The sequence below is a fragment of the Budorcas taxicolor genome, chromosome 10 (genome assembly GCF_023091745.1).
Source record: "Budorcas taxicolor isolate Tak-1 chromosome 10, Takin1.1, whole genome shotgun sequence".
Taxonomy (NCBI): Eukaryota; Metazoa; Chordata; class Mammalia; order Artiodactyla; family Bovidae; genus Budorcas; species Budorcas taxicolor.
The window spans coordinates 87,399,783-87,423,629 of record NC_068919.1 but is presented as its reverse complement, the minus strand read 5'-3'; the positions used below and the strand labels follow the sequence as shown (position 1 = coordinate 87,423,629).

The 23,847-nt window shown below is 48.2% G+C and overlaps 1 pseudogene; it reads left to right on the top strand.

Moving 5' to 3' along the window:
- Positions 1-1,712: 1,712 nt before the first annotated feature.
- LOC128054847 (cyclin-dependent kinase 1-like) overlaps positions 1,713-23,847 on the top strand; it is a 45,308-nt pseudogene continuing 23,173 nt past the window's right edge.

The following is a 23,847-nucleotide window of genomic DNA, read 5'->3' as shown; positions in this document are numbered from 1 at the left end:
GAGTCACCTGGCGACCCTGACAAACATGCAGAATGCCGGCCCCACCCCACAGATTCAGATTCCAAAGAGCTGAACGGAGTCATCATACGCCTGTTACTTCACAAGGAGCATATTAAAAGCCTCTCACTATAAATATAAATGATTATTTATCATTTATACGTGAGTGTGAATTGACTTGTGGTTCATGTGTTGACATAGCTGTATTTTCTAGACATTTAATTAAACATTTATTAATTTTGATTTTGCAATTTCCTTTTTATGTATTGTGGCCAATATTTTTTTCCCCACCTTGGGGTTCAAATGTTTACAAAAGGCCCTGAAGAGCTTATACATTTTCCCACCATGTGCCATGCCTAAAGTGCTGAAAGGATACAAAGATGATGAGTCTAGGAAGGACTCAGGGCTCCGCTTTTTTAACAAGAATGCCAGGACGACCCTAGAGGTGGTCCTCAGACCACACCTTGACCACTGGCCTTCAGAGGAGGGAGGGTGATCCCCAGGACGAGCCTGCATTACCACTAGTTGGGAAGGGAAGGCCATCTGGGCTGGTGGGGAGGAGGGATGAAAAGAGCTTTGCTGCCCCTGAGGAATACCCCCATGACTCCAGAGAAGCCTCCAGGCTGGGGCATATTCCCATAAAAGTCGCCTAATACAAAGCACAAGGCATGCAGGAGATGCCGCAATCTCCGATGCTATTCAGCGTGGCTCAGACTGTCTCCAGGACCAAAACTGAGCCCCTACTCCAGGAAAAACCCAGCTGAATTGAAAGGATCACAAGAATATGACAAAGTACACGAGAGGACAGTTGTAGGAAACAGGATTATTGAGTTGGAAAAGAGAAAGCCAGATGACCCATGACAGTCTCCAAGCAAATGGTAAATAACCATGTGGGCATGAAGCCTTCCCGCCAGAGCCGGGGCATCTGGGCCTGGCACAGAGCCCAGTGGGGCAGGCCTGCCAGAGCCTCTCTGTGAGGTCTGAGGAGCTTGAAATCCATAGAAGCCCAGGGTCAGGAAGAAGGGATGAAATCCAGTCCAGCTCTCAGACCTAGTCCCAGCCAGTCCTCCAAGGGACCAGGTCTCAAGTCCAGGGATGGCGGTGGGGATGTTGGAAATAAAAAAGTGAAGAGAGACATCTCAAGAAAAGAGCTGAGATGCAGAATGGCTTTAGGACACTACCTCCCAGCTGAGGGTGACCCCAAAATTACATCCAAAGAAATTCTCAGCTCTTACCGTACTCCTTATAGGCTTTCCTCATAGTTCAGTCAGTAAAGAATCTGCCTGCAGTGCAGGAGACCTGGGTTCAATCCTTGGGTCAGGAAGACCCCCTGGAGAAAGAAATGGCAACCCACTCCAGTATCCTTGCTTGGAAAATCTCATGGACAGAAGAGTCTGGTGGGCTGCAGTCCATGGGGTCGCAAAGAGTCAGGCACAATTGAGTGACTAACACTTACTTACTTACCCTACTCCCACCAAGGCATGCTTCAGCAGAGAGGGGACAGCCTTGATGGCCCAAGAACTTTCAGAGAAAGGATGGACAGCCCTGGAGAGAGACCTTGGGAAGGTGGTGGCATCCACCAGCAAACAGTGGGGGAGCCTGGTGAGGGAGCCTGTGGACTCAGGGGAACCAGAAACAGCCACAGAGCTCTGAGACTGCAGACCAGCTCTGACACCACAGATCAAGACCCCTGCCCCCAGCCACTCCCGTCAAGCATGGCGGGACTCTACAGGGCTGAGGTCCCGGGTAACAGGTAAAGTCAAGCAGCAGGAAGGGAAACAGGTCATGGCCATCCACGTGACCTTCCAGCACTCTCATACCCTTAAGGCCTGAGAAATAGGCCACCAGGGTTAACAGTGAGTGGTAGTAACCAGATGGCCATCACCAGATCAACCAGGGAGCTTAAAGCCACTGACCTTGATCATTTCCTGAATGGCAGATGCCCTGGGTACCTCAAAGAGTCTGTAGATATGAACAAAATCAAGAGAGAAAGGAAGCAATCAATGCATACCCTACTGGCAGCTGCAGATGCAGCTGGGTGATTAATTCCACCTACCCTTCCTGCACATCCCAAACCAGGCATTGTTATCCTCGTCCTCAAAGCTGGAAACAGGCACAGAGAGATTTCATCTCTTGCGCAAGGTCACACGGCCAGTGCACACAGGAGCTTGTGTTTGAACCCACTTTAGTTCAACTCCAGAGCACAGGTTCTCATCCCCTGTGCTGTCCGTGCGGCACTGGAGGCAGAACTAATGAAAGAGACGGAAGCAGGTCGTGCTGTGAACACCTGGTCTCTGAGGCTGTGTCCATAAAGCCCTCATAATGCAGCACCAGGAGAAACTCATCCTCTGTTCCACCACCGACGCCGAGTGGCACAGAGATCAGGAGACAAACACCTTCTACGCTCCACTTTCTACCCACCGCCTGCTCAGCTCCCAAGGAGAGCCAGTGCCGACATCCCTCCGCCAGACCCTGCCCCAGGGGACCCATGAGCCCCAGCATCCAGTGGGTCGGTTATGCCAGCTGCCGAGAGGGTAAGAGGCAGGGCCCTCAATGGCACCAGCCAGCGTGCCCTCCACGTGGCACCCTCAGCACCTGCTCTCCACGCCCACGGCACGCACACTACTACTGATCCCATGCTCGGCTCCTGCGGTCACTCTGGCTTCAGGACTGCAGGGCCCTGCAGCCTCGGGAACAGATGTTCCCCTTGCACATGGCTGGACTTGGCTCTCAGCAGTGATGGACAAGCATCATTGACCAGGGTGGACGGGCAGCTGCAGAGAATGAGAAGGCGGCCCCAGTGCCCACCCCGAACCCATCTCCATTGGCAGCACAGTTGCTGCCTCCCTTCCAAGGGAAGAGAAGGCGAGGGCCCCTCAGACAGCTGTGCACGCCCAGCCCACCCCCTCCTCACCGGTTCCCCTGCAAAGCACCCACAAAGCAGCAGAAGCACAGCCCCCCGCAAGCACTGCCCTGCACGGCCCTGCTGTCTCCCTCCCCTCCAGTCCCCGCACACCGAACACCTCCTAGCGCTGATTCTGCTTGGACAGAATGACCCTTCTATTACTGCACGGTCATCACTGTTGTGTGGATTTATACTTGCGGTTTCAAGAGAGACAAGGAGCACGTTGCTGAAAGGGCACGGCGAACGACGCTCCAGCACGTGCGGTATCCTCCCTGGATGGAAGGACTACACCTGATTTTTATTTTCTTTCTTTCTACATGTACTATATTTCCCTTGTGCTACTTACAATGCTTTTTTTTAATTCATGTCAAGCTAACTGGCATCTCATGTCTGTGAGCCCTCCTTTGGATGTTGAGAATGAGGTCCCCTCGGTAGGTCATTTGTAATGACAAACCCTATGTACCAGGGATGACCTAGGGAGGGGGGTACCCTTGGGCCTGAAGCAAGACTTAATTAGAAGGAGAGACTCGGAGACCCACGAGGACAAGCTGGCTGCGGTAGGGTTAGAATCTGCATGTGTTATTTGGGGCCTTAACTGCATTGTTTTCCTTTGGCTTCCTCTGAATGCACTCAAAATCTTGAATCTCTGCATCTTTGGGCTGCATCGAGAAGGACTAAGGAAGATGTTTGCCTGCACTGGGACCTAAGCTTTAAAGGGAGGAAGAGCGCGTCCCTGGGATCAGTGTTTCAGTGACCACAGGGAACCCCTCTCCCACCAAAGACAACTGAAACTCGGGGAGCCCTTGAGTTACACCATCCTTCCCCACCTGCAAGGCCCTCCTGACAATGCTGACATTTTTGCTTTTGTTTTCATAAGGATTATGAAGCCCGGATGGTTTTAATACGCAATGTGATTGATTTATGCGAGTACATATATACATACTCCCCACCGCCTCCATCTCCAAGCCCTAAAACACACACACACACTCGCAAGCTTCATTCAATCCAGCTGACCATTCTCTCCCCCTCAGAAGTATTCTCCAGTCTTCAAAAAGCAGGGCTCACTCAGTGAACCCCTCCAGAGGGGCATCCTCCACCCAGTTGTCTGTGACTGTCACCCCTTTGACTGCCACAGACCCGAGGTCAGCACTCTACAACCTGTCACCTGGTTTTGTCAATGGCACACAGCCCTGTCCATTCATCTACGAGTGGCAGCTTTCATACCACAACAGGAGAGGTGAGTATCTGCAACAGAGATTGTAATGCCTGCAAAGCCAAAAATAGCATCTGGCCTTTTACAAGTGTGCCGTCTTTTGCCATAGACCAAGATGTGCCTGGTGCTTCCTGGAGTCACGTGCTGAGCACCCCTTAGAGAAATCTAGGTAGGGACTACCCAGGGCAGAGCCAGGCTCAGATGGAACACTCACAGCTCAGGACCACCCCCCCAGACCCCTCCCAGCACATCTACCCACATGCTCAGCACCCTTATCCAGGCTACCAGAGGCAGTGATCTTGACAGAGAAAACTCGGGCGAGTGGCGTCAGGCTGACTTGGGAATCAAAAACCAAGGCTTCTGGTATTATATTTCCTCATCTGCAAAATGCTGTTCATGATATAGACTTTCTCTAATGGGAATACTGTGAGAATCAAATTAGGAACTGCAAGTTACATGTTGAACAAAATACTTGCTACACAGCAAGCCTTCAACAAGTGTCAGCTCCTAGCTAAGGTGGTGGTGGAAGAATCAGTAAGAGTTGCATCATCAGCCTACAGGGCTTCACTCTGGTGAAAGCACCGTCCGCTTCCTACCCTGCTGAAAATGAGGACATCAAAGGTAAGACCCCAGAAGGATGCCACTCACAGCCTAGCACCTGGAACCCACAGCAGGCTTGCAAGCTTCCTTTGGCTGCTGGATGCCGGCAGCAAGGTGCTAATTCTCTGGAGTGATTCCAATAGGAGATTCTCTTAGGAACATCCGGTCTCCTAATTGCACAGCCCACATGCATGCACACTCACATACAAAACAGGGAAGATTTAAGACATCTTCAAATTCCTATGTGGTTGTTACGAATGGACGGGCCAGAACTACACCTCATTTTGCTATTTCCTAATGTCTTAGGAATTAAGCTTTATTTTTTTTAAATTTTAATTGAGTGTGTTTATACACTGGCCTGTGTGTGGGGAGCCAAGATACTGGCCACAAATTGGCAGACACCTCATCCTTCAGACTCTACTAGGACCTGTAGGACAGATAACCCCACAGGAGGAGACGGGCTGCTCTAAAGAGGCAGGGGGTGAGTAGGATGCAGCAAGAAACACAGGTCCTGGAGATGCCCAGATCAGAGAAGTTCCTAAATCCTTTGCTCCTTGAGAAGATTTACAGAGTTGCCTAATTTTCTGCAAAACTTCCCCTTTCTTTAACGCCACCTTCATTTTGCTCATTAGCTATGAACACATGTTTTACATCTTGCTGGCTGCCGTCTATGGGGTCGGTCGCACAGAGCTGGACACGACTGAAGCGACTTGGCAGCAGCAGCAGCAATCTCCCCTTTTAAAAAAAAGAGTTATTGGCCAAAAAAACCTGTGTATCACTTTAATCCAACTGAGGGCTGGGAAACAGAACTCTGCCGCTACATTTTCTCAGATCTGAGAAACTTAGTCATAAAAATCATCACTGATTTAATAACAGTTCTTGGTGGAGGAGGGGAGCAAAATAGCACACGTAAAGTGTGCATACAGACTGCAAGACATGACATGATTGCAGATACTTTAAAATGGGGGGAGAGTCAGAACAGAGGAGGAACGGAGAAAAAATTAACACCCATAATAGTTACCATTTATTCGATCCCCAGGTTGGGAAATGCCCTGGAGAAGGGAACGGCTACCCACTCCAGTGTTCTGGCCTGGAGAATTCCATGAACTGTATAGTCCATGGGGTCGCAAAGAGTTGGACACAACTGAGTGGCTTTGACTTCCACTTTCACTGAGCAGTTTCTATATTTCAAGGACTGTATGAGCTTCTTTTCCTGTTAGCTCACTGAATCCTTACCCCTTTGTAAAATAGATATCGTTATCCCATTTTACTAGTGGTAAAGAACCCTCTGGACATGACTCAGTGACTTCACTTTCATTTTCACTTTCATGCACTGGAGAAGGAAATGGCAACCCACTCCAGTGTTCTTGCCTGGAGAATCCCAGGGACGGGGGAGCCTGGTGGGCTGCTGTCTCTGGGGTCACACAGTCAGACACGACTGAAGCGACTTAGCAGCAGCAGCCAGTGCAGGAGACATAAGAGACACAGGTTCAAATCGTGAGTTGGGAAGATCCCCTGGAGGAAGCCATGGCAACCCACTCCAGTATTCTTGCCTGGAGAATCCCATGGACAGAGGAGCCTGGTGGGCTACAGTCCTTAGGGTTGCAAGCAACTCGGCACATCCCATTTTACAGATAAAGAAACAAACTTAGAGAGCCTCAATTCCTAGAACAACTAAGCCCCAAAATAGGCAACCCAGAGCAGCGCACTCTTTTCCACCTCTCCCCACTCCAAGAATTGGCTCTGGAGTTCTCCCAGAGATCTCAGCTGGAAACCAAATCCCTGAAGCGACACAGCCTACCCGCTTCTCGCGAAAGAAGGCCACACAGTGCAGACACAAAGGCTGGCTGATGCTTGTGCTGCCCCTCCCCTAAGCTCACCAAAGTCCCCCTGTTCAAGAAGACATCCGCAAAAACGATGACCATTGACACCAGACAGAAAAGGACTGGGAAGGGCAGGCGTCAACCCAGCACGGTAAGAGGGAGGGAAGGAGGTCCCAGCTCCCTCCCTTGTGTGTGAAGGTGGCAGGAGACACACACACACTCCCACCCCCGCGGAACGCCCTCCCCTTTCTCTGCAAGCGCCCTCTAGTCTCTCGCCTTCCTTGAAGGCGACCTCCCGCACCATCCTCGGGAGCAGGGTGGCAGGTCAAGCTGGAAATTAGCTTCAGTCGGTCTCCTAATTGCAGATATCAAGCAGGTATCGGATCAATCCAGCCACAGGCAGGCAGTGACGGGATCGATCCCAGCAGGGCCGGTGTCTGTAGCTTTTTCTGTGCACACAGACTGCAGGCAGTACCGGAAGACCTGTGGCCGCAGGGTAAGGCCAGTGCTTGAAGAAGGCGTCTGGCTGCCCCTAAGTAACTGAAACAGGGGCACCAGGGACTCACCCTGTCCTCTGACTGCCTGCCCTTGGCCCTGTTCTTGTGCACATTATCATCCTGATTTCCCAGATGAAAAGGAAGTCACCCGCCTGGGGTAAACAGGAAGTGGCAGAGCTTAGACTCAAACCCAGGTCTGTCCAACTCCTAGCCTCTTGCAGTTTAAAGATCACTGATTAAGCACTGACTGTGTGCTGCTATGCACCAAGCCCTGGATGAAAATGGATCAAATAGGGTACTTATCACTACGAATCCTCAATCCACTTCTTCACTTCTTTCCACACCTGTCTGTACAACAGGAGTCACTGGACGAGAGTATTTTTAAGGATTCTTGACTGCTTCTCCAGAATATTCCATCTCTGTAGGTTTAAGGAAGTGAAGTGAAGTGAATTCGCTCAGTTGTGTCCGACTCTTTGCGACCCCATGGACTGTAGCCTACCAGGATCCTCTGTCCATGGGATTTCCCTGGCAAGAGTACTGGAGTGGGGTGCCACTGCCTTCTCCAGGGGATCTTCCCAACCCAGGGATCAAACCTGGGTCTCCCTCATTGTAGGCAGACACTTTACTGTCTGAGCCACCAGGGAAGTCCAGGTTTAAGGTTTAAGAAAGGACCCAGGAAATCATTGCTTTTTAAAGACTCCCCAGGATGGAAGTGGATAAGTTGAGGGAGAAGGGCTTCCCTGGTGGCTCAGTGGTTAAAGAATCCTCCCGCCAATGCTGGAGACATGGGTTCAATCCCTGGTCTGGGAAGATCCCACATGCCGAGCAGCAACTAAGTCCATGCACCACAACGACTGGCCCTGAGCTCTGGATCCCGGGAGCTGCAACGACAGAGCCCACGTGCTGTAGCTCCTGAAGCCCGCACAGCCTAGAGCCCGAGCTCCACAAGAAAAGCCACAGCAACGAGAAACCCACACCCTGCAACAAAAGAGCAGCCCCTGCTCGCTGCAGCCAGAGACAGACCCTCACAGCAGCGAAGACCCAGCACAGCCAAACAGAAACCAAAGTTTAAAAAACAGCTGAGTTGGAAATTTCTGTTTCTTACTAATATACAGAAACATATATTTAAATAATGAGATTGTATGGGTGACATTTACTTTGGGGGGGTGGTCAACAGTTATCAAATTAAAATTTTTCTAATTAAGCAAAAGCATCTCCTGGTGACTCTAAAAGTGCAGCCAGGTTTGGGAATCAACACTCTGGAGTGCTGCCTCCAGCATGTTTGGGGTTGCTGCCCTCTTTGATAAGAGATGGCAGTGGAGCAGGAACAAGGTGGCTGATAAGCACATTCACACTAAGATTCTAGAGGCTGAGTAAGACACCACTCTCCCAAGGCACCACCATTTTAAAACAAAACCTTACAAAGAAAGCACTGTTCACCCTCAAAAAATAAATCCCTAATGGTAAAATACAGGCACCATGTGAGGTGGGAGAGTCTCCCGACTTCAAATAGCACAGCAGCTGTGTGCAAGAAAGAATCAGGGCCTAAACAAGCTCCATGAGGCCTCGTCCAGAGCGGAGGGAGGTGCCAGATGCTTCATCACTGACACAAGATGCTGTTTATACCTCAGCTTTATCGAGTTGCTGGGAGGGTAAGGCCTAGTGATTTATAGGCCAACCACCTGGATGGCAGCTGGGCTGTCTGAGACTGCTAGCCAGCTCAGGGCTGCCTCCACCAAAACACTTATTCTCCTCATATCAACTAGCCAAGCCCGGAAACCTCCACTGGGAGCAGGGCACCATGCTGGGAGCAGCCAGAGGCCCCTGAGGCCTTCCATTCGTCAAAGAGATTGAGCTTCCACCCTGCACCCAACCCAAGGCTTGGACCTAGAGATTGCAAAGAAAAAGGCAACCACCTCTATGTCAGGGGCCCTGTGATCTGGCTGGAAAGAGAAGATAAATCCATATGTCAAAGGTGAAAGCAAGATGGGAGGGTGACCAGACTGAGTGATTTTTGGAAACCATAGCTTTCCAGGGAGGATGGAATAATTTAGCAGCAAATAGCCTAGATGACGGCTAGGCTAACACCTACAGAGGCATTGTTCTAAGCACTTCATATGCATGAATTCATTTAATCCTCAAAGCAACCCTAGAAATATGGGCATCGTGCAAAGAAACTGCACCACAGAGATGTTAACTGACTCACTCAAGTCACACAGCTACCAAGTGCTGTAGCTGAAAAGGAACTCAAGTGGTACTGCAGAGCAGTGGTGTGCTGGGAAGTCCCTAACAGCTGGCTTTCCTGGGGGGGGTGGAGGACTGTTATATATGCCGATTTTCGTGGTGTAAATGCCCCCACCATGGCCGATTTCAAGCTACCCTATGTGATGTCATTGAGCACAGAGCTGGGAAGAGATGGGCAATAGCATTCCATTGTATGGTCTTTCCAGAGAAGGCAATGGCACCTCACTCCAGTACTCTTGCCTGGAAAATCCCATGGACAGAGGAGCCTGGGAGGCTGCAGTCCATGGGGTCACGAAGAGCTGGACACGGCTGAGTGACTTCACTTGCACTTTTCACTTTCATGCATTGGAGAAGGAAATGGCAACCCACTCCAGTGTTCTTGCCTGGAGAATCCCAGGGACGGCGGAGCCTGGTGGGCTGCCGTCCATGGGGTCGCACAGAATCGGACACGACTGAAGCAACTTAGCAGCAGCAGCAGCAGTATGGTCTTTCTACCATACAAGTTCAATAGACACAACTTCAAGAGCATAGTAAGAGTCAGATGTAGTAAAATAAAGTGATGAGTTCTTTCCTTTAGTTTTAATAAATCTGTAAGTCATTGAATTTAATATTTAATCAAGATGTTAATAATTGATTCACAAATCTAAAATTTGGAAATTGGCTATCATAAGCTGGTGCACACTGACTCAAGCACACTACTGATCCAGAGTTACAACATTATAAAAGACCAAGAAATGCAAGAGAGCACAGTCACTGTTCTAGGGGGATTTTACATGGAATATGAATGAGTCGTTATAAAGCAACTTCCCACTAGCTATCTATTTTACATATGGAAATGTATACATGTTAATGCTGCTCTGTGACAACCTAGAGGGGTGGGATGGGGTGGGAAGGAGGTTTAAGAGGAAGGGGGACATATGTATACTCATGGCTGATTCACATTGTTGTATGGCAGAACCCAACACAACATTGTAAAGCAATTATCCACCAAATAAAAATTTTAAAAATTAGAAAAAAGAATGAGTGGTATGTGGAAGACTAAAGTCAGAAGAAAACTTTTAAACAGACAAAAGTGTTCAAAGATAGAATTGACCTCCTAGGTTAGTACTGAATTCCTGCTCACCAGAGAAATCCCACGAAGGCTAGACAAGTACTTGACAACTGGATAAAGCATAAGCTCCAGGTTACTGTTAGATTAGTACTTTTCAAACTGAAGTTTGAAACTTTATATTGTGATATTGAGTCATAAAAATGAATTTTGTGAGTTGTAGGGTCAGTATTTTTAAATGAAATAAAATAGAAAATGTAGGCATATTAAGTGTAATTTGACCTTGTACAACATTTGTTATACATTTATTTAATCTGGAGAAGGAAATGGCAACCCACTCCAGTATTCTTGCCTGGAGAATCCCATGGACGGAGAAGCCTGGTAGGCTACAGTCCACGGCATCCTAACAAGTATATGCATGTATACTGGGATATGTAAAAAACATAAAATTTTAAATTGTTTGTCATGATCAAAGAAGTTTGAAAAGTATTAGAATAAATGATAAGGTCCCTCCTAATCTTAAGATTCTACGATTCCATGTCCTATCAACTATTATTTGATAGCACTTCCCATCTCCCCAAAAGTTCAAGAATGGAGGGGAACTGATCACACACATCTCCAGCCCCTGGCCCTGTATCTGACCCACCAAATGTCCTTAAAGACACATTCAGTGAAGGGTCAGTGACGAAAATAAGCATTAACAATGTTTCCCTCCAGGGCCAGGAGCTCAGTTCAGTTCAGTCAGTTGAGTCACTCAGTCGTGTCCGACTCTGCAACCCCATGGACTGCAGTACGCCAGGCTTCCCTGACCAGGGACAGGAACTCAGTCACATGCAATTTACTCAGGAAGAATTAAGCCTAAAATGGTACTTTTCAGGACTTCCCCGGTGGTCCAGTGATTAAGAATCTGTCTGCCAATTCAGGGAGCATAGGTTTGATCCCTGGTCCAGGAGGATCTCACATGCCACAGGGCAACTAAAGCCAGCCACAGGGCAACTACTCAGCCAGCACTCTAGAGCCAGAGTGTTGCAATTACTGAAGCCTGCACACCGGAGAGCTCAGGCTCCACAACAAGAGAAGCCTCTGCAATGAGAACCCCAGCCCATGTGCACAGCTGGAGAGGAGCCCCGCCCCGACTAACCACAACTAGAGAACAGCCCTTGCACAGCAATGAGGACACAGCGCAGGCAATAAGTAAATAAATACATTTGACAAAATTATACTTTTCTATGGCAATCTCCCCCCAGAACTACCCTTCCGGTGGTAAAAGTGCCCTGTAGAGCCCATTCTGACCAAGGGAAGCTCCACCAGAATTTATGGGTGGAGACAGGCAGGGGAGTGACTTGTGGACAAAGATGAACAAGAGCCTTGTGCGGAATGTTTGCCTGGAGCTCCTGCTGCAGGAAGAAGGGTAAACTTACGCCCAGGGTTGAGGAGAGAAGGGTGGCCAGGAGTGAGGAGGTAACAGAGAGAGCTGAGGAGAGGAGAAAGCAGGCAAGACTTCGGTTTAGTCAAGAAAAGCCACATGGTGACAGAAGATGACAGTGCCCAGGATTGGGTACCTGCGACAAACTGCTTACTTTCTGTCCGTTTTCCCCCTCTAAGAGCCTCCCTGTTGGCTCAGATGGTACTGCGTCTGCCTGCAATGTAGGAGACCCAGGTTTGATCCCTGGGTCAAGAAGACCCCCTGGAGAAGGAAATGGCAGTCCACTCCAGTGCTCTTGGCTGGAAAATTCCATGGACGGAGGAGCCTGGTGGGCTACAGTATATGGGGTCGCAAAGAGTCTGAGCGACTTCACTTTCCCCCTCTAAATTCTGAATTCTCTGAATACCAGACTCACTGGCTGGTCTGTCCCTGTCACCACTTCAGAAAGCAATAAATCATTTGTTCACTCAACAGACAGATGAGTTTATGAAGGTGGGACCTACTATAACAGAGTTCTACCACATATTCAAATAGGACTGCCTCTCATTTTGAAAATTGTTAACAGGTTTCATCTCCTTGTAATCCTAGTGCTGGACAAGGACCAGAATTCATTCAACAGATGTGTCTGAGACCCAACTATGTCCCAGCTGCATTTCTAGGTGGCCACGTATTACCAGCCACGCCCAGGTCTTGGCGGGATGGCCATGGGCTTCTCCTGTTTACAAAACTGAATCCAACAGGCCAGTTTGCTCAAACACAAAGGAGAATGCTCACCTGCCAAACTATGTAGAGAATTGATGGTAGAACTTTGAGAGCAGGAGGGAGTGTGTTTCACCTTTCCCATCCCTGCTCTCCCAGCTCCCAGGAAAGTGCTGAATAAGACAGAAAGCACTGGCTATCAGGGCAAGAGCTGAGTTAAAGATGCTTTGCAAAAAGGTGCTAGAAGGCAGATCAAGGAGCACCATGCACACATGCATCCTGCCTGCAGAGAATTTTCAGAGGACAATTGGGAGGCACCAGCTGCAGGAGGTAGAACAGAGCAAACCTCCCCAACCCAGGGCTTGAGAGGCTGAGCGGCTCCGCAGCAAGAAGGCAGGTTTGGAAGTCAAAGAAGCCAGTTCTCAGCTTTTGATTTTGTCCATCATCAACTCGATGGACATGAGTTTGAGCAAGCTCCGCTAGTTGGTGATGGACAGGGAGGCCTGGTGTGCTGCAGTCCACGGGGTCACAAAGAGTCAGACACAACTGAGAGACCGAACTGAACTGAACCGGGAAAGTTCTTGACCTTCCCTGAGACTTGATTTTGTTGCCTGTAAAACAGAGCTATCGTCATCTACCATCCAGAACATTTTAAGGAGTCATGAATATAAGTGCCAAACTTATAGCAGACATGCAACACTAGTTGATACAAACATTGAGAGCTGGGTGGCAGCTGTGTTCCTCACTCCCAGCCACACCGACACAGGAGAGAGCCTCTCAGGGCAAGCTGCTGGCACCCCTTCACCTGGGCAACCAGTATCAGTGACAGATACACTGACATGGCTTTTTCTGAACCCCAAATACCTAAGGTTATTCCCCATCTTGCTCCATATCTCAGAATCATAGCAAAAGTGAAACTAATAAAAAAAAAAGGGACAAATGTCTAGTCTCACCAGGTTTACATGTTTTTCAAATATTCTGCCTACTTATATTAAAATTAGAAAAAAAAAAAAAAAAAAAAACAGCCCTTACGGAGATAAGGCTGGAGATCAACAGCAAGTAGAAGTAAGAAGAGAAAAAAATATTTGTCCCATAAAGAATTACTTAGAAAAACTGAGTTCAGCAAGACTGTAAGATCAATATACAAATATCAATTGCATTACTATATACTTGCAATGAACAATCTAAACTGAAACTAACAACAACACGATTTACTAACAAAAGCAAAGAGAATTAAATACTTTGGAATAAACTTAACAAAAGAAGTGCAAGCTTATATTCTGAAAACTACAAAACACTGTTGAAATCAAAGACATAAAAAATAGAAAACCATCCCATGTTTATGGATCAGAAGATTAATATTGGTAAGATGGCAGTGAACCTTGAAAGTATGTATTGATTTTATATATCAAAATCTCTACTGCCTTTTTGCAGAAATTGACAAACTCATCCTAAAATTCATATGGAAATTCAAGGGATCCAGAATAGCCAAAATGATCCTGCAAAAGAACTAAGTGGAAGGACTTGTACTTCCCAATTTCAAACGTTATTTCAAAACTATAGTAATTAAGACAGTATGGAACTGCCATAACTATAAATATATAAATCAATGAAATAAAAATGAGTTCCAGAATTCAGTTTTTTATGTCAAGCATATAGGCTTGCACTTAATGTTAATTATTTGTAAGTCCTCTTTCCGCCATCAACCTGGGGTACTTTGGTCCTTATGTGAAGTTCTTCCAATACACTCAGCCAGGGCAACTTTATTTAAAATGAAACTGAAATTCCCTCAAAGTGAGGGAATTCAAAGTGATTTGATATTTTTCGTATGAAATGGAAAAGCAGCAAGGAAATCAAATAGAGCAAAACACACCACGGAATAGGCACCCCGAGCCAATGCTATGAGGGGTCACACTAACTTCCGTCACACAAAAGAAGTAAGATGCAAGCCAACCCATTGTTTGGAATCACCAACATTGTTTCTAGGACACGGGTCAAAAGTCTGGACCTCCTAAAACTCAGAAACACAGCCCCCCAGTTTATGTTTCTAAATCAGTTCAGATTACTTCAGCTGCAAGAGAAGCAATATGACCAACAGTGGCTTAAACTATAGAGACAAATATTACTTCCTATATAAGGAGTAGCTGAGAAGGCAATGGCACCCCACTCCAGTACTCTTGCCTGGAAAATCCCATGGACAGAGGAGCCTGGTAGGCTGCAGTCCATGGGGTCGCTAAGAGTCAGACACGACAGTGATTTCACTTTCACTTTTCACTTTCATGCATTGGAGAAGGAAATGGCAACCCAATCCAGTGTTCTTGCCTGGAGAATCCCAGGGACGGGGGAGCCTGGTGGGCTGCGGTCTATGGGATCGCACAGAGTCGGACATGACTGAAGCGACTTAGCAGCAGCAGCAGCAGATAAGTAGAGGTAGGTGGTTCCAGGGTAAGTACCCCAGCTTGTCCACATCTTTGGGACCTAGTTCCATCAATCCTCTGCCATTCTCCTTATATTAATATTGCATTCCCCTCATTAATTGTACCATGGCTGCCATATTCCAACCATCTTATCATCACACAGTGGTGTCCAAAACACTATTCAAGAAAGAGAGCAGCAGCATAAACAGCTCATAAACTCAACATTAAAAAAAAAAAAAGCCTGATCAAAAAATGGACAGAAGAATTGAATTTTTTCAAAGAGGAAATGCAGATGGAAAACAGGCCTATGAAAATATGCCCAGTGTCGCTAATTATCAGGGAAATGCAAATCAAAACCACAATGAGGTATCATCTCACACTTTTCAGAATAGATATCATCAAAAAGAACACAAATAACCTATGTTGACAAGGATGTGGATAAACGGGAACCCTCATATATTGTTGATGGGAAGATAAATTAGGACCGCCATTATGAAAAACAATACAGATGTTTCTCAAAAGGCTAAAATTAGAAATATCATATGACCCAGCAATTCCACTCCTGGTTATATATCCCCCAAAAACCAAAACCACTAATTTGAAATGTTACATGCACCCCAATGTTCACAGTAGCATTATTTACAATTGTCAGGATACGGAAGCAACCTACACGTCCCTCAACTGATGATTGGATAAAAAAAGATGTGATACAAACACACAGACAATGGAATACTACTACTCAGCATGAAAACAAGAATGAAATTTTGCCATCTGCAGCAACACAGATAGACTTTGAGGGCTATGCTAAGTGAAATAAGTCACTTACGTGTGGAATTTTTTAAATGCAACAAACTAGTGGATTTAACAATAAAAGAAGCAGACTCACAGGTATAGAAAACAGACCAGTGGTTACCAGGAGTGGGGGGGTGGAGGGGAGGGGGGAGGGGCAACATAGGGGAAGGGGATTAAGAGGTACCAGCAATAGGCACCTCAATAACCTGCAATCCAAGGATACTTTGTACAACATGGGGAATTATAGCCAATACTTTGAAATAATTATAAATGCACAATAATCTTTAAAATATATAAACAATAATTTCTTTTAAAAAGAGAGCAGCGCAAATGGCTTTTTCCTTCCATACGTCTCACTTATCAGGAAGGAAACACCTTTCCCAGAAGCCCTCAAAAGTCTTACTGTTACACATGTAAGAATTAAAGATTTTAAAATTAAAAAAAAATAAAAATAAAAAAAAAAAAAAAAAAAAAAGTCTTACTGTTGCAGCTCATTGGCCAAAACTTAGTCACAGTCACCTTAGACCATCAGACGAGGAGAACTGAAGTTAACCTACCCTGATCCCATGTTAAGCGCCTTCCCAGATTTAGTTGGCCTGGCTTGCTCCAGGAGAAGGCTCAAAGCACCACTCTCTCCAACTCATCTCCTGATACGACTGCATCAGTTCAGCCTCCTTGAAGGTGAGGGCCGGGCTTTGCTGTGGCCCCAACCAGACCCCCCAGCAGCCCTGGATCCCAGGACTGGCCCCTCGGGGGCTGCGGAGACGGCGCCACTGTTTGTGTTTGTGCACTATGTGATGACATCAGAGGTTTCTCCTGCTACGGGCCGTGAGCAAAAAGAACTGGAATGCACCTGCCTTTTCTCACCTTCCTCACCCAAATGAGCCATAGGGACATATACTGAAAAAGGTTCCAGACCACCCATGGGGAGAACACAGTGAGAGACACACGCAGACAGGCAGCTATGGGTCTCCCCCTACACTCGTATGTTCATGTAATTATAGGCTTCCTTCACAGAGCGTTAAGTTCACTGAGAAAAATTGATCCATTCTCTTGTTTCTTGCTTGTTTTTAAACCCTCTTGACCTGTCTCAGCAGGCGGCCCCTGGCCCTTGCAGCCTCCATGGAGAAGTATGGAGGGGGGTATGAAGCCTGGCTGGCAGCCAAGGTCAAGGCCCGCTTACAAATCACACTCTGGCTGGGCTGGAGGCAAATTTCCACCTGGTACTCAGAGAACTGAAGCCTTTAGATTAATCCTGGATCTGTCAGCTTCCATCATGTTCACGCAGGAAAGGTGGCAGCCTGGAGGGGGGCCGTGAACCAGGTTCTGATTCGACTCACACTTGCCCTTTTTTCTGCCCCACTCGCTGCCTTTTCCCACATGCCTGGTTCACACACACACACACACACACACACACACACATACACATTTCTTGACTCTTGGGATACCCTTCCCCACTTCTCTGATCTCCTCCGGTCTCTCTAGCAATCGCCCTGCTCTGCAATTCCTGGGTGGATGGGAGTCTGAGCTTGGGGCTACCAGCTGGGGGCTCAAGTCTTGGGTGCACCACTGCTGGTTGGGTTTCCTAGACAAAGTCGCTTGGCCTTTCTGTGACTTGGCCTCCCTCATGTAGAAACCAGGATGATAATGTCTCCCTGCTGCTGTGAAGATGACAAGAAACATTGATGGGTAACATGTTCCCAGCACTTACCGAGGGCAGTCACCCTTCTAGATTTACAGATTATCCCCACAGACATGGAAAAGGCTTACAGCAGTATCTGGAATATGTAGGTGCACAATGAGAGCTAGCCATGGCTAAAACAGTGTAATTAGAGGTCCCATTCCCCTCCTCACCCCCAGCCCACCACATGGGCACTTGGGGATTCATTCATTCATTCTTTCAACAGTCAATTGGTGCTCTTCCACTCTTGGGGCGGCCCAGAGCTGAATACCGGAAACACGGCACCATACCGGAGTTTGCAGACCAGCCAAGGGTCCCCCTTCTCTTGCTGGGCTCACTGACGACTGTTAAGGCCTCATCAGAATTAGAGTATGCTGATGGAGCTGTATCATTGCTCAGACTGACAATATTTTGAAAACTGCCTCTCCAAACAAGCAGCAGCACAGGCCATTCTCCACGGCTGCTGCTGCTGCTGCTGCTAAGTTGCTTCAGTTGTGTTCGACTGTGTGACCCCATAGACAGCAGCCCACTGGGCACCCTCATCCCTGGGATTCTCCAGGCTAGAACACTGGAGTGGGTTACCATTTCCTTCTCCAATGCATGAAAGTGAAAAGTGAAAGTGAAGTCGCTCAGTCGTGTCGGACTCCTAGTGACCCCATGGACTGCAGCCTACCAGGCTCCTCTGTCCATGGAATTTTCCAGGCAAGAGCACTGGAGTGGGGTGCCATTGCCTTCTCTGACTCTCCACGGAGCTGGCAGTAAATCCTGTTGGGGGTACCCCAGACCTGCGGGAGGCACAGCGTGGGATTTCTTCACCCCCATTCACCACACAGAGCCTCTCTCCTATATCTCAAGTCAAGAAGGAGAAATGAAAGCCACGGGGAGAGGAGGTCCTCAGCAGGACAGACAACACTGGGCTAGACGGGAAAGAGCCCAAGAGTGAGAACTCACTACCACTTCCCTGTGGCTTCATAAGAGTCCCCCCAGGTCCCTGTGTGCTAATCCCTAAAACGGGTACAGCAGTCTCCCCGACCTCTCTCCTGAAACACTGTGACTGTTCAATGAAACATCAGGTAAAGAAAGGCTACGAAATGCCCAATGTACAGTGTCCATAAAAGGGATGAGCATTATTCATGCTGCTTTTCAACACAAGGCCGGTGAGTTGAGAACAGAGATTGCAGACCACGGGCCCCATCCAGCTCTCAGCTGTGTTAGGCTTGGCCATCCTCTGGGTGGTGTGTGTCTTAAATATGGGTTTGTGGCCAGCATTTAAACTCCAGCACATTTCACATAAAAATCCAGATTTCTGGCTCGTTCTAAAAATTGGAAGATCCAGCAACAATTAGCCACAACTAAACAGCATCGGCCCCTTCAGCCAGGGTGTACACACACACACACACCTGCACCCTTGTCACTCACTCACCTTAGTAGCCTGGGCCCTGTGTTTGAGATTCCACTGGCAGGACCTTAAGCTCTGAAGACGAGCAAGTGGTGGTGGTGGTTTAGTTGCTCAGTCGATCCCATGGACTGTAGCCCGCCATGGGGTCCTCTGTCCATGGGCTTCTCCAGGCAAGACTACTGGAGTGGGTTGCCATTTCCTACTCTATGGGATCTTCCTAACCCAGGATTTGAACCCACGTCTCTTGCATTGCAGGCAGATTCCTTACTGCTGAGTCATCAGGGAATCCCTAAGATGAGCAGAATGAAAGCTAATTTCAGCTAAGTTACTTTACATCTCACGTGACCCAGAGAATTCCTTCACCACTCTAAGCCTCAGTTTCCTATTCTGTTAAATAAGCATTCATTTATTCAACAAATATTTCTTGAGCACCTATCCTAGGCCAGGCAATTCAGCAAACAAGATAGATGAAGCAGACACTTCAGCTACATCCGACTCTTTGCAACCCCATGGACTACAGCACGCCAGGCCTCCCTGTCCATCACCAACTCCCAGAGTTTACTGAGACTCATTCATGTCCATTGAGTCAGTGATGCCACCCAACCATCTCATTCTCTGTCATCCCCTTTTCCTCCCGTCTTCAGTCCTTCCCAGCATCAGGGTCTTTTCTAATGAATCAGTTTTTCGAATCAGGTGGACAAAGCAGACACTAAAAACAAGTGAAAATAATAATAATAATAAGATAACTGTGTGATTATGATCAGTGCTAGGAAAGAAGTAAAAACACGGTGAGGTTCTAGAGGATGGCTGGTGGGGGTTCAGGTGTAGGGCCCCTTAGCTAAGGTGCTCAGGAAAGATCTTACCAAGGAGCTGGAGGAAAATGACTGCTCTCACCCCCAGTTTGGGGGGATTAAATGTGAGGCATTTAAACATCTTGTGAAAACACAGCTAGTGGGGTGGGGTGGAGTATAGGGAGTCGGTGGGCAACCCTGTTTGCCCAAGCTGGGTCCCTTAAGAAGGAAGAAAGGGAGGCTGTGGGAGGGGCAGCTCCCAGAAGCAGGTGGGACCTCCCCACCCCCACCCACCAGCCCCTCTCTTCCAGTGTGCTCCTTTCAAAGCCTCTGCAATTATCCTGTCTATAAATACAGCCTGCCAGCAGAGAGGGGCAGAGACACAGGCAGGAGGGATTAACCCTTGAGTGGGCCTCCCACAACTCCCATCCCCTGCCAGGTTTCTCCTCCCCGTGTCTCCCCCTCCACTCCAGAACCCCTTCCCACCAGCAGCTGAATCAATGTTTGCCTTGAACACGCAGTCGTCTCACTGTGAGCCTGAGGGATTTAGAGGCAGCAGTGGGCAACAACCTATTCCGGGTGGTGTTTATCCTCCAAGCCTGCAGCACTCAGTGTCAGCTCGCCCACCAGCCCTCCGCTCCTCCTTTCAGACACCCAGGGCAGGGCCTCCTAGCGGCCTCTTTCAAAGGGCATGTCTGTCTCCAGCCTCACTCTCCCCTAGGAAGGGGAACTGGTTGCTGCAGGCCTAGGACTGAGTTACACTGAAAGCAAGTCTGTGTTTCAATAAAGAGCCATGCTTAGAGCTCGTATTTGTCCACAGGGACCCACGAGGTGCCCCTTCGCCCTGGCTCCCAGATCACTGGCCTTCTCTGGGTTTCCAGAGCATCACAGCTTCCTTTTACCTCAGGGCACTTCTGTTCCCAACGTCGACAAAAGCAGCCCACTATGTCCAGGGGACATCTCTTCATCTGTCAGATCACAGAAGCCTGCCCGGGTACCCCAACTCTAGCAAACTCCCTTATACAGCTTGATGTGCCTTATGGCTCTCTGTCCATTCCCCTCTACCCTGTCTGGAGAGTTATGTATCTGCTGACACTCACTGTTGTATGCCTACACCAAGCAGAATCCCTAGAACCTGGTTGGTACTTAAACATCCATGAATAAGTCAGTGATTGATTGAATGAATGAATGAATGCTCAGTCGTGGGTTAACACCACGGGATGTGCAGAACCACCAGAAAACTCCTCTAGGATGTATGTATGGGGTCTCCAGCGTGATACGTGTCTGTTCAATGCTGCCCTCAGCACCCTGCCTAGTGCCTGGCCCATGTTACACGCTCAGTGAACCCCTGGTGATGGAGGTGAGTCCATGAGAATTCCTGCCACCAAGGAGCCCCTGTTTAGGTGTGACCAGCCCAGTGAAGGGCTTCTCAGCAACACTGCAGCACAATTCAGAAACTTCCTTTTGGCAGCAAACCTACAATAATCATTAGAAAGTAAGTTGTAAAGCTGGTATTTTAGAAAACCACCCAATTAATTTTAACCATCGATAAGAAAGGAATCCACAGGTAAGTCGTGATCCGCATGGGGAATGACGTTCCCAAGCAGTAAGTGGTGTGATGGAGGAAGATGGCTAGTGCTGGCCAGAACAGTCAAGGCAGGACCAGCCATGGACCAGAGTTGTATTGGCAGCGGGGGGCGGGGGTGGGGGTGGGGGTTCATTAATCTAGTCAACAAGTCTTAAAAATGAGAAAACACAGGGAAAGCTCCAAGAGCAGTGCCTGTTCCAAGGGAGGGACCTGAGTCACTTCCATAGACCCAATGTCCATTAGCTATTGTATGAAGAAGCTGATGACTGTGGGCATAACCAGAGTAGAGGAGATAAGATCCCAGCTCTCCCGGAAATCTCATTCTAGCAGAAGGACAAGTAAATAAATTAACTTCAGGAGAGGAGAATCCTTTTAAAGAAAACAATTGCAGAGGCCAGCTTTATGCAGGGTGGTCAGGAAATCCTCTGTGAGCAGGTGAGGTGAGAGTGGAGGCAAGGATGAGGCAGCCATTGAAGAGCCAGGTGGGGTTTGGGGGGGGGGCAGTGAGGGGATGGGGGCGCCGTTAGGACAAGGAACTACCCGGGCTGCTCATGCAAAGGCACCGGCCAGCTGGAAGAGTGAGATGGACTCTAGAAACACAAAGACCAGAATGATGGCCCTGGTCGAGAGCATGATGTAAAGAAGGACCCACGGTCTCTCATGGTTCCTGTTACAGACTGAAGGTTGGTGCCACCCACTGCCCCCCAGCTGGTTACCATAGTGGGGCTTCCCGTGGCAGAGCAAACAGAGGGAAGTTCAGTTCAGTTCAGTCGCTTAGTCGTATCCGACTCTTTGCGACCCCATGAATACACGCCAGGCCTCCCTGTCCATCACCAACTCCCGGAGTTCACTCAGACTCACGTCCATCGAGTCAGTGATGCCATCCAGCCATCTCATCCTCTGTTGTCCCCTTCTCCTCCTGCCCCCAATCCCTCCCAGCATCAGAGTCTTTTCCAATGAGTCAACTCTTCACATGAGGTGGCCAAAGTACTGGAGCTTCAGCTTCAGCATCATTCCCTCCAAAGAAATCCCAGGGCTGATCTCCTTCAGAATGGACTGGTTGGATCTCCTTGCAGTCCAAGGGACTCTCAAGAGTCTTCTCCAACACCACAGTTCAAAAGCATCAATTCTTCGGCGCTCAGCCTTCTTCACAGTCCAACTCTCACATCCATACATGACCACTGGAAAAACCATAGCCTTGACTAGATGGACCTTGGTCAGCAAAGTAATGTCTCTACTTTTGAGTATACTATCTAGGTTGGTCATAACTTTTCTTCCAAGGAGTAAGCGTCTTTTAATTTCATGGCTGCAGTCACCATTTGCAGTGATTTTGGAGCCAAAAAAAATAAAGTCTGACACTGTTTCCACTGTTTCCCCATCTATTTCCCATGAAGTGATGGGACCAGATGCCATGATCTTCGTTTTCTGAACTGAGGGAAATGTAGGCACAATTCACCGCTTTCTTCATTGCTTCAAGCTTTTCAAGAACTTTCAGCATGCTAATGGCTCTTCAAGATAGGGATGTGGATGCAGTGTTTTCCAAGCTTATTTGACAAGGGAGGAAATGCTCCTCAAAGAACTGTGCTCTGAGGAGGCCTTTTCTGGAAAGTCTGCACTAGACACTGGAAGGACATCTTTCCTGGCCCTCCTTTGGAGGCAAGATGCTCATGAACTTCTGAACCAAAATCTGACAAAATCCCCTCTCTGGCAGGGGTCAGACACAGGAGGGAAGGAATAAAGGTTGTCCTCAATAAACCTAGCTCCTCAGCCCTCCTTCCAGCAACCCCCGACTCTGCATCTTCAGCTGGCTCACTCACACTCCCATTCAGAAAGAACTTCTGTTGTTCCAGGCCCGGGCAAGACCACGTCACAGAGCCTCAGTCCCAGCTGCCCCATCTCCTTTGGCATCTTCCTTCCCTGTGTGGTTACTTGGCTCCCCAACCATTGAATTCTACTTGCCCTGACGCTTCCGTGGTGACTTAGATGGTAAAGATTCTGTCTACAATGCAGGAGACCAGGGTTTGATCCCTGGGTCCAGAAGATCCCTAGAGAAGAGAATGGCTATCCACTCCAGTATTCTTGCCTGGAGAATTCCGTGGACAGAGGAGCCTGGTGGGCTACAGTCCATGGGGTCACAAAGAGTCAGACACAACTGAGCGACTAACACTTTCGCTACTATCATACACCCTACACTCACCTCTGTGGTTTCCCCAGTGTCACACACTCCCTTGCCTCCTGCATCCATCAGACATTCTCCATAGCCGCCAGCCAGACCAAACAGCCCTAATCTGGAAACACTCTGATGTCAGCCCACACAGCTGCTCTCTATTGGAGTATGGTGGTGGGTCTTCAAGCCTCAACCAATGGGTTACTCACATCAATTACAAAGACACCAACCAGCCTCCAGTAAGATCCGTTAGTAAAAGGGAGACTCACTGTAAACGATTCTGATGCTGGGAGGGATTAGGAGCAGGAGGAGAAGGGGATGACAGAGGATGAGATGGCTGGATGACATCACTGACTCGATGGACATGAGTCTGAGTGAACTCCGGGAGTTGGTGATGGACAGGGAGGCTTGGTGTGCTGCGATTCATGGGGTCACAAAGAGTCAGACACAACTGAGCGACTGAACTGAACTTCCACTGGGCAGAAAAGTTATCAGTTTCAGCCAAAAAATTTGCAAGTCTTGGATAAGTTAGTGGCTAAGCTATAGACCTGTGCTTTATT